Source organism: Pygocentrus nattereri, chromosome 7, assembly GCF_015220715.1.
Source record: "Pygocentrus nattereri isolate fPygNat1 chromosome 7, fPygNat1.pri, whole genome shotgun sequence".
Taxonomy (NCBI): domain Eukaryota; kingdom Metazoa; phylum Chordata; class Actinopteri; order Characiformes; family Serrasalmidae; genus Pygocentrus; species Pygocentrus nattereri.
In genome coordinates this window covers 37,110,761-37,127,638 of record NC_051217.1, presented here as the reverse complement: position 1 = coordinate 37,127,638, position 16,878 = coordinate 37,110,761, and the positions used below count along the sequence as shown (strand labels likewise).

Here is a 16,878-nt window from a genome sequence, read left to right as displayed (position 1 = left end):
ATCGAGAGATAAGAGGATAACAGAGACTGTCAGTGAAGGAGAAAGTAAACTAAAATGGGAGAAAGAGATGAGACGAGATGATAACAGAAAGACTGAGAGAGACTGCAGGTTAGTGGGAGAGACTGTGAGAAAGACAGAGAGAGAAAGAGAGATGAGACTAGAGGAGATGATAACAGAGAGACAGAGAGAAAGAGAGAGATAGACAGAGAGAGACAAGAGGGTAAAGGAGAGACTGAGTTAGTGGAGAGACTTTGTGTGTGACTTAGTGAGAGAGAGAGAGAGAGAGAGAAAGAGAGAGAGAGAGAGAGAGAGAGAGAGAGAGAGAGAGAGAGAGATAACAGAGACTGTCAGTGATAAAGACTAAGTTAAAGTGAGACAAAGAAAGAGAGTGAGAGAGAAAGAGATGAGATGACAACAGAAAGAAAGAGAGACTGAGAGAGAGAGGATGAGAGGATAACAGAGAGACTGTAGTTAGAGAGATACTGTGAAAGAGACTGTGAGTTAGAGAGAAAGAGAGATAGAGAGAGAAACTGAGTGAAAGAGCTTTGAAGACTGTGTCTGTGTGTGTGTGTGTGTGTGTATCCCTCTTGAGAGTGACGCTTTATCAGGCCAGCTTGAGAGTCGTGTAGAAATAATGAAGCCTGACTCATCAAACACAAATTAAATTTCCCCCTCAGCTCACCACACCGGGCAGCTCGCACACTCAAACATGACTTGGCCTTTTCTTTCTGCTGCTTCTGCCTCAAAACGGAGCTTGTGGATGCGTCTGTTGTGGCACGTGTGGGCATCTGTGAGGGTGATTAATGATTAAGTAAGAAAGCGTGGAATGGAGAGATTTAACACAGCGTCAGCGCAGCCTTTGAGAGAGCAGAGAGATCACACTGGTAGAGAGAGAGAGAGAGAGAGAGAGAGAGTCTCTCTCTCTCACTCTCTCTCTCTCTCTCTCTCTCTCTCTCTCTCTCTCTCTCTCTCAGACACATAAGCCAGGTTTCCGTCCAGCTGTCAAATTAAATCGAAGCCAATAACTAAAACATCGCCAATAAATTCTGTGAGTAAAGCTGAGTTTCTATCAGCTCTGTTGAAAAAATAAACTCCTCTCCATCCCATCTGTAAAAAAGAGGAATATTGAGCAAACTTTGACGTTGAGCAAAGTCTCACTGCTGTTTTGTCTGATTTTATGTCTGTATTTTTTTTTTTTTCACACCATAAAAAGGTGGAGATAGAACACACATCATGGGCTGAATGTGCGTCCATATCACTGCTCTCGAAAGGAAACCTCATATCTCCAAACTAATAACTTTACAGGAGAAGGGGAAAAAAAAAACTTACTTTACTTTTAATGTAAGTCAAGGGACCAGACTTTTTTCCAACTTGGGCCACTTCCTTTGGTCCGTTCATCATGACATTTACACACAATGTATGGAGCAACAGACATTTTCTGATTATATCAAAAAACTGAACAACATCAAAAATGGAGATGTGAGGTTTCCTTCCAAAAACAGCGATATGTGTCCTATGACTGACTGTCTGATGTCATGTTTCTCTCAGTCATGAGATGAAGGTACATTTTTAATAGCAGTTCACTGGTACCTGCTGCTTTCTGCCGTGTTTCATAGCCACGACCAGACAAGATGGAAGCATGTGAGTAATCATATGACGCATCTACGATATTTATTTCCGCCCAGGTCTCAGCACATTTGGTTTTATCAGCAAACTGTTATCAGACGTAAGCAAAAACGCGGCCACTGTTTTGCAATTGATTTCATTTTAATACATTAATTTGCTGTCAAGTCACTCTTTGCTCTCTGTCTCTGTCTCTGTCTCTCTCTCTCTCTCAGATCTCTCTAACTCCATCACTCTGTCCTTTTCACTCACACTCACTCTCATCAGCTGTGTCTTTCTTTCTTTCTTTCTTTCTTTCTTTCTTTCTTTCTTTCTTTCTTTCTTTTCTCTCTCAGTATCTTCTTCCACAGAGTAACCCTTTGCTCTCTCTCTCTTTCTCTCTCTCTCTCTCTCTCTCTCTCTCTCTCTCTCTCTCTCTCTCTCAGGATATCATTGTTTGTGGACCAGTGGACCAGTGCCTCTGTTTCTGAGCCTGGACTACAAATATGACAAACACAACACCAGGATGCCATCATCTGCAGCCCGTTGGCTATCATTGAAAACACACACACACACACACACACACATACACACACACACACACACACACACGCACACACACTGCTCAACCGTCTCACCCTGACCACACACACATTCACACACATGCTCTGTCCAGAACTGCCCTCAGCATGCTAATGAAACAGCCGCGCTAATCCGACAGTGGCGGTGTTAAATCAGGCGGTCCGCAGAGCTGAAGAATAATAAAAAGGCTTAATGTGGTACAGTGCGCTTCCAGCACAGCTATAGCTGGGGGGTCTTCATGGAGGAGTGCTGTAGCTCTGCGTACTGATGCTGGCTTTATGATAAAGCTCTTCAGCAGAGCCACTGATGCTAATGTGTGCCCTGTGGCAGCGCAGCACGAGGCAGAACCCCAGCACACAGCGCTAAAGCTAACGCTAAACACATAGTCTTTACTAACACACTAGCGGAAATCCAATTTAGTCCTTATGAGGAGATGGAAGCGTATGTCAACAATAATGCAGGCACAAGATAAACATTCTGCTCATGATTATCGTTCACAGGTTGTGTGTGCGTGTGTGTGTGTGTGTGTGTGTGTGTGTGTGTGTGCTTTTCCTTTTGTTTTATGGGCTCTCTGAAAATGAATGCTTGGAGAAAGTGGGTTGCTGAAGTGCCTGAAAGCTTGGCGCAGTCAGCTACCTGATGGAGGGACTCTCTCTCTCTCTCTCTCTCTCTCTCTCTCTCTCTCTCTCTCTCTCTCTCTCTCTCTTTATTTTCTCCATTCTCTCTGTTTCCAACTCTCACTCCACCTCAGTCTATCCCTATTTATTCATCGTTCGCCCTCTAAATCCCCCTACCTGTTTGACTTTCTCTCTCTCTCTCTCTCTCTCTCTCTCTCTCTCTCTCTCTCTTACTGATTCCAGCTCTCTGTCTGTCTCTCTCTCTTTCTTTTCTCTGTCTTTTTTCCATCCTACTTTTCCACATCTTTCTCTTTCCTTCTATCTTTTTCTCTTCTTTTTATTTCTGTGTATCATTCTACCTCTCCTTGCCTGTCTTTATATTCTTTCTCTCTCTTTCTTGCTCTGTCACACACATATGCATCATACACTCTCTCGCTTTCTCTTTCTCCATTATAATGGAAGCTCATCCTTGTTTGTATACCTCTCTCTCTCTCCACCCCTTTCTTTTTATTCATCTCACGCTGATCTCAGCTCTCTATTTGTCTGTCTCTTTCTGTCTCTCGATCTCTTTTCTTTCATCCTCTCTTTTTCCATCCCCATCTCTTCCTTCAACCTCACACCTTTTTCTCCTCTTTCTTATTTTTTCTGTCCCTTTCTTTTTTCTATTTCAATGTGTCCCTCCCGTCCTTCTTGTGTGTCCTCTCTCTCCATCCTTTTCTAACTTCCATTCAATCTCAAGCTCTCCCCCTCACTCCTTCCCTTTTTCTCTCTGTTTCTCTTTTCATCCTTTGTCTTTCTGTTTCATCCCATCCAACTCTTTATGTTCCTCTTTCCATCTTTTTCCGCCACTGTACCTGCCTGTTGTGAATCTTTATTCTTGTTGTCCCTATGCCCCTCTCTCTCTCTCTCTCTCTCTCTCTCTCTCTCTATGCTGCAGTGGCCTGATTGTGGTCAGGGGAAGCAGATGCCCAGGGTAGTGTGCTGTGACAGAGGGGCTCAGATGGGCATAGTCCACCATTTGCTGCCCCGTTGGCACCACTTTACCTCCATATGTTGGGCTCCGCGGGGCCAGCGAGGCCCAATATGGGCCACTCATCTGGGGTGCAGAGAGTGGCCCTGGGGCCCTGAACACAGACGTGATGCTCTTCCGCAGCCTTGCACAAAGGTTCCTGAAGAACATTCTGGCTGCTATTTGCTTAAGCAGAGCTGCAGTCCAAGATACACTGACCTGAGGGTATAGGGACACATGGGTATCTGTGGTCAGTAAACAACCTGACTATGCTTATGTAAGCATGTGCATCGAACCTAAGCAGCTGCCAAGACAGTGAAAACAGGTTTTGGGCTGAATTTGCTGATCGACAAAGTGCACTTGCTGTGGTCTTTTAGTGAAAAGCCAACTTTTTACGGTTTACAATACAGTCAGTAAGCCAAGACTTACTTAAGGATTTTTAGTATCCATTTTTTTTTTCTTCTTCAGTTTTACCTCACCTTCAATGAATGAAGCTATCAAGTATTGAAAGCTTGTAAGTGACCAATTCAGCTCTGCCTCCATTAGTTATTGTGTCAACGTCCATCAAATGTCCAGGCCAGGCTACTTGTACTAACAGACTCAAAGGTTCAGTGAAGAGTACAGCTATGTCCCAGTTCAGGGGCTGCATCCTTGGGAGGCTGCATTTGAAGGCCAATTGCGTCACAGTGGTGCGACTAGGCTGTCCTGTTTTTCTTCTGTCCTGTTTTTGAAGGCTTCTTCATATGTGGCTGAGAAATATGTCATTCTTTTCCATGACAATAAAGGAACCAATGGGTGGATCATTTGCCAGCCAGCATTTCCCGAGGTTCATTACATGCCGGCAAGGATTCGTGAACATGGCAACATCAACAGAGGAACAAATGGCAGTGGAAGACCGAATGGCAAGAGAGTACATTTTTAATATAAGTATTGGGTTTAAACTGAGAGGAATAGTTAATGATACATGAAAAAATGTATTTGATGCAAACAGAAAGTTCGCCATAGAGCAGACCGTCTCATTTAGCTTCAGCCTTCGCAGGTCTAAGCGGCCTTCAAAGGATACACCTTTATAGAATGCATCTTTCAGAGGATGCAGCCCCTGAATTGGGACACACTGTGCATCTGAAAACAATTTATTCAAAAATAAACTCGCTTTACATGTTCTATACGAGAATAGACAAAGTATGAATGTAGGCCAATTTAAATACAAAAGAGATTCCGAAAACTATGTTTACATTGATTAAACCAGGGAATGTTGTGGGAAAAGCTAAGAAACATAGGCCTTCGGATAAGCTACTGCCAAAGCTAATGCTGGAGCTACTTTAAACAACTGAGAAGATCCTGAGGAGACCACAAACTTTAATAAAACAATATAAATGATGTGTGTGAGTGGTGATGCTTATCGAGCTAAGCATCACCAGCAAATGTAAACTCACTAGCAAACAGCATTGAGTTGTTAAGTAATCTCAAATAGAGGTGGCTTCTGAAACTGTATGACTGTTATCCCAAATCTTCAAGCTAAGTTTCAACACCAATATGATATGAAAACAGACAAAAGCACATAAGCTAATCAGCGAGTTATTAGCATAGTTTAGAACAATGGTGCAATCCATGTTCACGTCTGAATTTGGTGTAAATTTGGTCCAAAAATTGGGCTAATTTGTTTTCCTTTATGTCAGCAATATAAGCCAACTTAGAGTGCTTTCCACAGCATTCTCTCTCTCTCTCTCTCTCTCTCTCTCACTCTCTCTCTCATACACGTACCTGGCTCTAGCATAGCTGCAGTTCACCTTTTAACTTACGCCATCTCTGCGGCTGTGTTGTGTCAGGGGCCTTTGTGCAGTTTGCCACTATTCTCCCCTCTGCATCTGTTCACCCAATGCAGCCATCAACCCCCGCCACCTCCACAATTACTGCCCACCCCTACCTCCTCCTCCATCTCTCTGCTCCTCTCCCTATCCCTCCCTCTATCCCTCTCTCCCCTATCACAGCCTTTTCAACCACACACGTCGATCAGACAGTGTTTACTGCGCGTAGGCAGACGGCACTAAATGTCTCCTTTTCAGACCGGGCCTGGTGTAATTTTGCGGGGAAAGGGCCAAGAAATCTCCCATGAGGCCACGCTTTTACATTCCTGGCCTTTGCCCTGCCGTGTTGGAAATCGACATTTCTAAAGCTCTTCAGCCTCCTCCTGTCGGCTGCAGCGGGTGGGCCGCTCCACTTGTTTGCCTCATCCCTTCTCTCCCTCCCTCCCTGCCACCCCCACCCTGTTTCACACTATTATTCTGCGGTCACTGTTGTTGCGAAGCACTACATCTGCGACAGGCTGTTAAACCAGCGGGTCAAAAACGCCCTAATTGGTTTTCATGAGCTGTAATGCTTCCAACTGCCCGCTTTATTAACGACAGCCGTTAATGGGGGTCACAGGTTATTGTAGCGCTCTGTTGAAATAACAGCGGATCTGTGTACACATTCGAGGCGGCAGCTTCTGATGGACTTTTAACTTTCCAACCTGCCAACAATGGAAGCAGGTCACTCCACCAACTGCTCATCTCTGTGATGAGATAAGGGAGGATCAGGACGGCTGGGTTCACGAGGGTCAGCGGCAGGCCTGTCACCATCCAAGCTCATGTAGAGGACAGGCTGGCTCTAATTAAGTGAGGCAAGCACAATGGTTCTGGCAGGGTGAGGGAAGTTAATCGTGTTTGAGACACAACTAGCGAGGGTCACGCTGACCTGAGAGGAGCAACCAAGGACTGACTAGAACGTCCGTGTGGGAAGAGACTGGGACAAATAGCAGAGAGTGGGCCAGGGCGTCCGCTGCCACCAGACAGGAGATGACTTTGATGACTAACAGACGTTCTGCGTCTTCGGCATCACCGTGCAGACTCTGACCTTGAGTGAATCATCTCACAATCCTGACAGCCTGCAGTCAAGGCCAACCTCTCTGTTTTAACCGAATGGTCAAGCAAAATCTTAACACTGCAATATGTCCAAATATATTTGAAAAGGTAAAGAACAACTTTCCTGTGCTTGTCCACAGGAACAGGTCCCTTTCACTTATTAGCATTGTGGACTAACCTGGGCTAGATATTTGCAGGTATGGCTAATTTGACACCTGCCTCATCATTTACAATTAGGCATTATGAGATGTAATTGGCCATCTGCCGGAGCCATCTTGTGCTCTTGGAGTCAGGCCATGCTACCGTCCAGCTGTTCCGAGTGGCCATGTGCTCCAATTGGACACATCAGGCGCAGCTCTGGCCCAGATGAAACCAGTCACAGTTAGGCAGCGTCAGCCAGGCATCAGGGTGCCAAGTTAGTGAAGTTGCTATGAACTGAGAGGAAAGCTCTGATGTCTTGTCTATTCCAAAGAAATTTTCATAGCATTGTTCTGTAATTGCTGGGCAAATAGATCCATTCCAGGAAACTCTGACATTGAGCACAGACAAAAGGGACAAAGCATCAGGCTGATTGCACCTTTGACAAGAAGCGAGGACTGGCATGAAGAGTTTGTTTCAAGAGATTTAGACAGATGGACAGACAGAATTGAAGAATAACACCACTGTTTCGAGCCCATGTTGTCCGATCCTCCTTTATTATTCACCCCTTGACAGGTAATTGCACACTTCATCCTGTCAATCAACTCTCCAGCCTTAGTTGTCTTAGTTGGCTTCCATCTGTCCGAGAGCTGTGCCTAAATGGTGGGAGACAGAAGCGGTACCTCCAGCCAGTCTGGCCTACATCCCCCATTTGTATCCCAGAGGATTGCAAGAGAACCCCTGATGCTAAGATATGGGAGAAAAAGAAAGAGACAGAGAGCAGCTTATGGCCAGCACCAGAAGTCTGGAGAGAAGCACCGGATGTGATTCATACACCCCTCCTACCTCATTGTTGTACCGATCGATAAAACCTGTCAGGGGTAGCCCAACTTGAGGAGAAAAGAACCATGCCTGTGTACTTTTCTTTCGTGAATTTGCTTTTGGCAAGGAGAGCGCAATGCTGGGTTAGGGCTTCCCGCGAGCTTCACTAACATATGCACACATGCACAGCCTCATGCTTATTTCAGCGACTAAATATGCCTGTGCCTGGGGCTTGGCCTAGACTCAGCCCATATTGTTTGATTCTTTTAAAACACTATTGTGTCAGGGCTCCCTCTGTGCCGTGGACGGGATGGTGTTTGTTAAGTCCAAGCCCACTTCAGGATCAAGGCCTTGTACCCCAGGGATGCCCCATTCACACCTTTTGGCATGTTTCACCATCTTCTTCCAAAATGAAGGCGTTCTCCCTGAGGCTTGAAGAGCCAGCGATATTTAAGTACAGAGGTGCTTTTTTATTACCATTCTTAAAAGCACAGTGGTATTAGTTGTTGAAGGGCTTTTTGCACAATACATGGCACTTATGACTCAGGGGGGTTTTAGTAGGCTACATAATATGGTAAACTACTTTTTCTGACCGTTTTGGACTCAGAGTTCACAGTAAATATCTTTAAACGAGTTTCTTTATAAAATAAATATTCATAATCTCACCTGAAATGGCTTGAAAGACCAGGAACAGTCACTCTCCACAAACTATGCAATGCTTGCCCATAAAGAGGCTCCTTTCACTTTTAGGCAGAGGATTTCCAGTCTGGCTAAAGTTTTTCAGCCTAGCTCTTCTGCTCTTCTGTCCAGCATTTGCATGGCATTGCTGTTCTAGCTGACTGCTTATACAGTTTCAGGTCTACAAAGTCAGTCCCTCCACCAGACAGATGTCTGTTGACCCCCACCAAAAAGTAAATAAATGAAGTGAAAAGAGGCTCAGATCTCTTCCATAAAAGCTGAGTAGCAGTAGCAAAAGACCAAGGATTAATTTAAAACACACAGCATTGTTTAAAATGATGCAAGAACAGAATACAGGACATTCGGTTGTTATATTACCAAGTTTTCAATCACAATTTGTACTTTTACCTTCACACCACCAAATTAAGACGAAAAAGAAAATCCTTTCTCATTTATTAGCTGTAAGTGTGGAGCTGAAGCCAATTAAGCCCCAATTAAGAATAAATATGCCCTCCCTGGCCTACACACTTCACCTTGGGAACAAGCATAACGTAGAGTTGTCATTTTCAAATTGCCGTCTTCTAATTTAAGGTAATACCTTTCAACCTGCAATTCAGGTTTAATCAAGGTGCTATAAAAGAAACTCTTAAAAACAGTGTGTTGCGTGGTTGTGAAACAATGCTGCTCTCACAAAAGAAGGTTGCGTAGGCTACAGTGACGATTTTCCTGAAGGCAAATGGCAAGGGGAAGTAAGAAGGACGCTTCTTTTTTTCCTGACATAGGTTTTGTTTTGTTTTTTAACTTAGTCGGCAGGAATTGCTTACTTTAAAGTTTCACTTGTCTGACATACCTAGCTGAAAAGTTCTTCTCAAGCAAAAAATTGGAATATTTAAACAGGGAAAGCACTAAATCAGGCATTACAGGGATTGCTTGGACCAAGATTGGGAAAATGAAAGCTATGATAATCTGTTTTTTCTTTGATGGTTCTGACTTGTTATTGTAACTTACAGTTTGGTAAAACTAGGTCTGAATTGTGTTGAAAAAAGTCATGATGATGGTTAGACCATAATGAAGCCTCAAGGCCTTCTAGGCCTTCAGAGAAAACCTAATGATTACAGAGAATGAAGAAATATATCTGTGTTTTATATCAATAGAAAGTTGTCCAATCAGTATTGTTTTTCTCTGTGAGAAAGGTAGATCCTGCTAAGCTAGCTCTTCCACTGATTAGGCCTTCAGGAAACAAAAGACCTTACATAACTGTAAAATAATAAGGATGAAAAATCCAGTCTGGGCCTTGTAGAGATCCTAGATATGATACTGACTGTGAATACAAGTGCAAGTCTAACCAGTTTTCAGTCAGTTATTAGAAAAAACAGCTCTGTAACTGGACGTTTTACTGACAAAACTGCATACATATATGGTACAGTATATGTGTGTGTGTTTTAAGCTTCAGATAAAACATGATATCTTAATATCAGTGTTTAATCTACATCTGCCACAAGATGTTCAAGTACACCATTGTAAGCTTAGTGCTCACATACAATGAGAAACCCCATAGAGGCTAGAGGATAAATTAGCATTATCATAGAAGTGTGTTTTGAGTTTGAGTTTTGATATGTATGGTATCAATTGAAGGCCCAGCTTTAATAGTCATGATTTACCACCGAACTGTAGTATATATATATATATATATATATATATTAGAAAAACAGATTAACCATGAAATGATGCACTTAAAGACTGATGTTTGTGGAAAGTCCAGTAATTGATAAGAGGGCTCATTTGCATATTGCAGCTGTGTCACTGAAGACATTCTGTTGAATAAGCAACAATTACTGTATATTGTGCAGCCAAAGTTGAAAAGGTCAAAATAGATTCTTTTTCAATCTTTACCTAATCAGTTAAATTAGTTTAGACATGCTGTGTGTTACTAAACAGTCACTACAAACACCCAAAAAACTTCACTTTAACTGCTCACCTAATGTATATCTCACTCATTTGAATTGTAAAAGCACATATATGTATAATGTAAGAGATGTTTGATGCTTGAAAGATGGCATTGCAGGGCTTACAGATCAGGTTCAGAAACTGCTGCGAAAGCACTGTAGCCCCATTTTGCTTGTCGAAAGAGTCACCACTTCTGCCCCAGGCTGTTCTGGAGTAAGTACTCAGGAGCTGAGCAGATGGGAGGTATAAAACAGACCAGTGTGTGTGTGTGTGTGTGTGTGTGTGTGTGTGAATAAGATAAAAGGCTGCTCCGGTCTCGAGCGCTACGAGGCAACAAGGCCTTCCAGTTTCACAACTAAAACTTCACGGCCACGGTTTTGGTACAGCCCGAGTCGTGCATTCTCAGGGAAAGCGCTCAGAATACAGTGATCAAAGCAAACAAACATTCAGATCATGCCTCTTTGTTCTGTAGATCTTACCTTCAGAGTCTGCATGCAAACGCTAAGGCTTTTATTTCAAGACAAAAGCCTTCTGGTGCTACAATTTACCTTAAACCTATTCCAAATGTAGGTACAGATACAGTTCTGCCTGGTAGTTTATGTCAGAGTACATACGTGATTTCGTTTTGTACATTTTCAGGACCAAAAGTGGCCTGAATATGCAGGACATAATACAGGACCAACAAAGTCACCTTGACTGTCATCCATCTGTTGTTCTGCATACATGTTAGCCCCCTTTTACCCTGCTCTTGGCCAGGACCCCCAAAGAAGACCACAGAGCAGGTGTTCTTTGGTTGGTGGATCAGTCTCAAGACTGCAGTGACATTGATGAGGTGGTGGCATGTTAGTGTATGTTGTGCTGGTATGAGTGGATCAGACACAGCAGGTTTGCTGGAGGTTTCAAACACTGTGTCCACTCACAGTCCACTCCCTTAGACACTCCTACTTTGTCGGTCCACCTTGTAAAGGTAAACCAAGAGACAATAGCTCATCTGTTGCATTGGTCATTCTCAAGGCCTTCATCAGTGGTCACAGCATACTGCCCAAAGGACTTTGCTTGGTGGATGTTTTTGATTGTTGGACTATTCTCAGTCCAGTAGTGACACCAACAGATCCACTCATACCAGCACAACACACACTAACAAGCCACCACCACGTCAGTGTCACTAAAGTGCAAAAAATGATCCATTGCTCAAATAATACGTTCTCTGTGGTGGTCCTGTGGGGGTCCTCTCGCTTTAAGTGTAATATTACATTTTTTTTCAGCATTTATTCATTATTATTTAGTACTTAGCATTTACTATAACTTTCACTCTTGCTTTGAGCTTTTCAAAGAAATCTGCAGGGATATTTTTCTACACCTTCAAAGTTCAGTCCTAGGAGTTGGTTGCATTTTCATTATTGTACACTGCTTTACAAGCTTAAGGAATCTAAAACACGTTCAGTGATCTTCATTTTGAACTTTTTTGTCATTTCATTTTTTCAGTAATAACTTCTCAACAGCTTTTCAGACCCCTGGTATTGAGTCTTCTTATCACAGTGGAAGGATAAACATAAACACCTGTGGACGTTTTCAGATCTGAAGAGTCTTGATGAAAAAAAGATGAAAGCTTTAAGTACTGTGTATCAAATGGTGATAGTTTTGGGATCACAAGGTTTTGTGGGACCACCAGTTTTACCAGGCCTTGCAGACACACACACACACACACACACACGTATGTATATATTTTATATGTATATATATATATATATATATATATATATATGACTTTCCCTTTCCTAATGGAAGTTGCTTATGGTATATATAATTTCCTCAGAATTATCTCCTAATATATATAGTTTTGGAATAATTAGTACTTAAATGTTTTCAATTAGACTGAAATCAATGAAAAGTTGTCTTGGACCTTCGTATGTACCAATTACCCATTACTGTACATACATAATATACATGTTGAAAACAGTATTCGAACATATAGGTAATTACACATATGGGCATTGTTACATGTAGGTAGTTGCATATATATTATCTTGCATATATTATAAATGGGTCATTTGTATGACAGCACAACCTGACATTCTTTAAACACAAATCTCTGTGTGTGTGTCTGTGTTTGTGTGTGTGTGTGTGTGGTGTGTTTGCAGTAGTATGTGAGAGAGACCTGTTCAGAGCTAGTGTCAGAATGACGTGGTGAGATGGATGTGTTTAGACAGCGTAGTGCCGGCTCTGCCATCCTGCATTAACATCATTGTCCTCCCAGGCCGCCACACACACACACACACACACACACACACTCGCACCTTATACACATGATACACACACTGAGACCAATCAGAGCTATAACACCTCCTCAGTTAAAACCCCAAACACTCTCCCTGCTTCTCTCACTTCCACATAATGTGTATGTGCATGTGTAAGAACCTGTGCAGAGGTTTGTTCCATTTAGTTCACCCAGCACTGATTTTAGACCGCAATCCTCTGGAATTTTAGGGCATTTTCTTGATTTTTTGCAAATTTGCCTTTAAAGTCCGTTGCATGTAACATGACATCCATATGGTTCGTGTAACAACTGTAGCGGCTGCAAACTTTTTGCCATTTCACATGTGTATCCGATGTGGACTGAATGAAGAATGAAGGGTGGTCGGTCATTAGTGATCACCTAGTGAAGTATCCATTAGTCAGTTTCTCACAGAATGTAAATGGACACACAAATCCACCAGTTCCACACAGTGAGAGGCAGCTGACGTGTATCTCAGCCCCTCTTCATAGGCTCATAACTCCAGATGTGACTCACGTACAATCTTGTGATGAGATAGAATAGAAAAGGTGACTCTACAGATTCAGGAAAAGTTTGAATCATACTTTTGTGCTGTATTATAGCAAAGAGAGATAAACATATATATAGAAATCAAATTTGACATGCTGGTAAGTTTGTGGACCCCAAAGGACTGATTTCACCTCATGTTCCTTAACTTTTTTTTATTTAACCCTTAATATGACGGCTATTGTCTATAAAGGCAACAATAATAATAATAACAATAATGTTACTATTATTATTATTATTGTTGTTGTTGTTTTGTTATGTCAAACTATTGACTAGTTTTGTCCAAAATATTTTTAGTTATTAATATTTTATATATTTAACATTTTTAATATTCTCTTGAAAATGACTAAAATTGTAACATGTGTTAAATTGTATTCTACTTTAGGAAAATAAGTATTTTTTCTTAAGCTTTATGAATATTATTTCAAAGTGAGCAAATAGGATAGAACAAAAAGTCATCACATTTGAAATTTTGGGAAAACAAATCTTTATGTTGAGATTAAACTCATTATACCGTTATGTTGAGATTAAATTCTTAATAGCACAGTAAGATATATATATTATTTATAGCATAACACTACACATCTAAATGTTAAGCAGTTGCGTTCATCATAATCTCTGTTATGTATATTACAGACAATATCACACACACTCCGATCAGTAATTTTGCATGGCCTACTCAAGTGCCTTTTAAATAGCAATGCCATTTTAATGAAACATCTACTTAATTAAACTGATGGCGATGCCATTGTTTTAAATGTCATTGTTATTTTTTCAACACGTATCTGTGTAGGAGTAATTTATCATTACTCCCTGAATCAGCAGGGGTTTCTGAGTTTGAATACTGAAGGACAGAGAAAGAGGTTCTCCATGTTTTCTTGAGTCACACAAGAGGGTAAAACAGCATGATAAATTACAGAGGGGAAAAGAGAATGGTTAAGGCCATCTTCCTCGCCCTCCGTCTCACACGCATACACCTTTAAGTGAGCCACATAACTGCTCTCATTCATCTCTATAGCTGAACACAACTATGTACACCGATCAGGCACAACATTCTGACCACCTCCTTGTTTCTACGCTCGTTATCCATTTTATCAGCTCCACTTACTGTATAGATGCACTTTGTAGTTCTACAGTTACAGACTGTAGTCCATCTGTTTCTCTGATACTTTGTTAGACCCCTTTTACCCTGGTCTTCAGTGGTCAGGACCCCCATGGACCCTCACAGAGCAGGTATTATTTGGGTGGTGGATCATTCTCAGCACTGCAGTAACACTGACGTGGTGGTGGTGTGTTAGTGTGTGTTGCGCTGAGTGGATCAGACACAGCAGAGCTCCTGGAGTTTTTAAACACCTCAATGTTGACTGAGAATAGCCATCCGACCAAAAATATCCAGCCAACAGCATTCTGTCCGCAGCATGCTGTGACCACTGATGAAGGACTAGAGGATGACCAACACAAACTGTGCAGCAGCAGATGAGCCGTCGTCTCTGACTTTACATCTACAAGGTGGACCAACAAGGTAGGAGTGTCTAATAGAGTGGACAGTGAGTGGACAGTGTTTAATACTAATAGCATGATGATGTCTCTTTAGCTTGCAAGCTAAATTTCCCAGTACACCTTAAAACAGCCCGGCACATCTGATGCCTGAAGTGTCAGAATGTAACTGCTGCTCTTTTTAAGGTGGAATGGGAAAATTCAAATGAGAAGCTGGTGAATATTTGACTTCAGCTCCATATCAACAAAGAATTAGGGATGGGCAATAATAAAAATTATTGTATCAACCTGAAAATATATGATGCTCTAAATTTAACTAAAGCCCAGCAGTGAGGAGCTGAACTTTACTTTCCTCTGCTATCAGTGCAGACTGGTGGGGTTGCCTACAGAGCAGCACTAGTATCCTGTTAATGAAGTAATGCTATTTTTGGGAGGTGTTACATTTTGTAGAGGAGCATTTCAACCAGTACCCACTGTAGTTCAGTTGCAAGGAGCTAGGTGCTGCTCGAAAACAAGACACATCTTAAAATATATCGTTGTTGTCCAGCTACAAATAAGCAAATATCATAATTTTACCGGAAAGGGCAGAAATGTTGTTTATTTTACATGTTAGTCAATGGGAAAAAAAATGTTCTAAGCAGTTTTTTAGCATTTCTATTGACCCCATCATCATGAAATTTTTACACAATGTAAAGGACAGCTACTGAGCTCAAATGATGCAGAAAAGCAAAAATCGCAAAAAAAATAGAGATACGTGTGTTTCATTGCACAGCGATGATGTATTCAATCAAAGGTGACCAAACTTTTGACTTGGATTGTATAGATGTTATATGTTGATCTTCAGAATAAACATGGATTAATTTTGTGTATATATTTACGAAGAGATAGAAAAAGAGAGAAATTGACAGAGAGAGAGAGGGAGAGAGAAAGAGAAGGAGAGGGAGAGAGAGAGAAGGTGAGAGAGAAGGGGAGAGAGAGAGAGAGAGAGAGAGAGAGAGAGAGAGAGAGAGAAGGAGAGAGAGAAGGAGAGAGAGAGAGAGAGAGAGAGAGAGAGAGAGAGAGAGAGAGAGAAGGAGAGAGAGAAAGAAAGAGTGTGATGGCTAGGGCATAGCTTTAACCTTGGGAAAATGGGTCTCTGATTACCATAAAATTAATTGCCACCTTTATTACATAATATGCATATAGACATTTTTCAGAGCAAGGGGAAACCTTTGCTCTGCAGTAAGAGGAATGTGATTGCATATGGCTTAATTATCATACACAGTCTAATCCTGCTGTACTTGACTCTTTTTTTCCCCCTAATTATACGTTTTATAGTCGCACTAAAAGCGCGGGCTGTCATGCCAGACGCTGCCACGGGGGAGCTGTTTAGGAATTTTTGTTTTCCTCGCATTCCTTTCCCCAATTAGCCTAAGTGATGCTGGGTAAATTGGGAGGCAGTTAAAGCATCCCGATGCAGCGGCAAAGAGAGAAGAAAAGAGGCATGGAAGCCAGCGAGACTCCATGATGAGCAATTTTCACACTCCGGCCAGGCCCGGAGAACAAAAGGAACATGCTGGATGTCTAATTATGTCGTGCCAGGGAGAAACAACTGAACTGAGTACAAATACACACAAATACAAAGCTTTCAATAGCAAATGCCTCAAAAAACAAAGTCAAAGTATAGGAGGTCTAAGGCTTATGTAAGAATGGACAAATTATAGAAGAGAGAAAGAGAGAGCGGTCTAGACAGTAATAAATAAATAAATAAATAAATAACTTTGCAAACACCAGCAGTTCTTTACATTATGCAAGTGATCTTATTCCAAAAGCTTTGCATATTTCCTAAGTAAATTTAATTACATTTGCTTAATGTCCTAAGTAAATGTTTGATTAAAAATGAGCCAAATACATATGAAATAATGTCATATCGGTCGAGCCCAGGGTCTCCCAAAAATAACAACATGGGTTGTGTGACTGTCTCCTGGAAATACTTTATAATTGCAATTGTAACTGACCCAAAATACCAAACCTTTCCCCAGAAATTCTAGGGTTCTAAGGGTTGATTTCTAGGTATATCATTCAGGCCCATAGTAATAGGGATGCTGGTGTCTACTCCCAAATGAGCTATTCAACATTAAGACCACGCCAATGTGCATATCTGTCTTCTACACAATAAACCATACACATAAGAAAAATATTAACTTTCTAGATGTTCTAGATGGTGCCATGTGGTCCATATAAAATGTTGCTATTGGATGCAGTTTTCTTCAAGTAAAGTAT

At 41.6% G+C, this 16,878-nt stretch overlaps 1 protein-coding gene across 3 annotated transcripts in view; it reads right to left on the bottom strand.

Moving 5' to 3' along the window:
• kirrel3b (kirre like nephrin family adhesion molecule 3b) overlaps positions 1-16,878 on the bottom strand; it is a 288,479-nt gene that overhangs the window by 155,101 nt on the left and 116,500 nt on the right. The gene's annotated exons all lie outside the window — the stretch shown is intronic.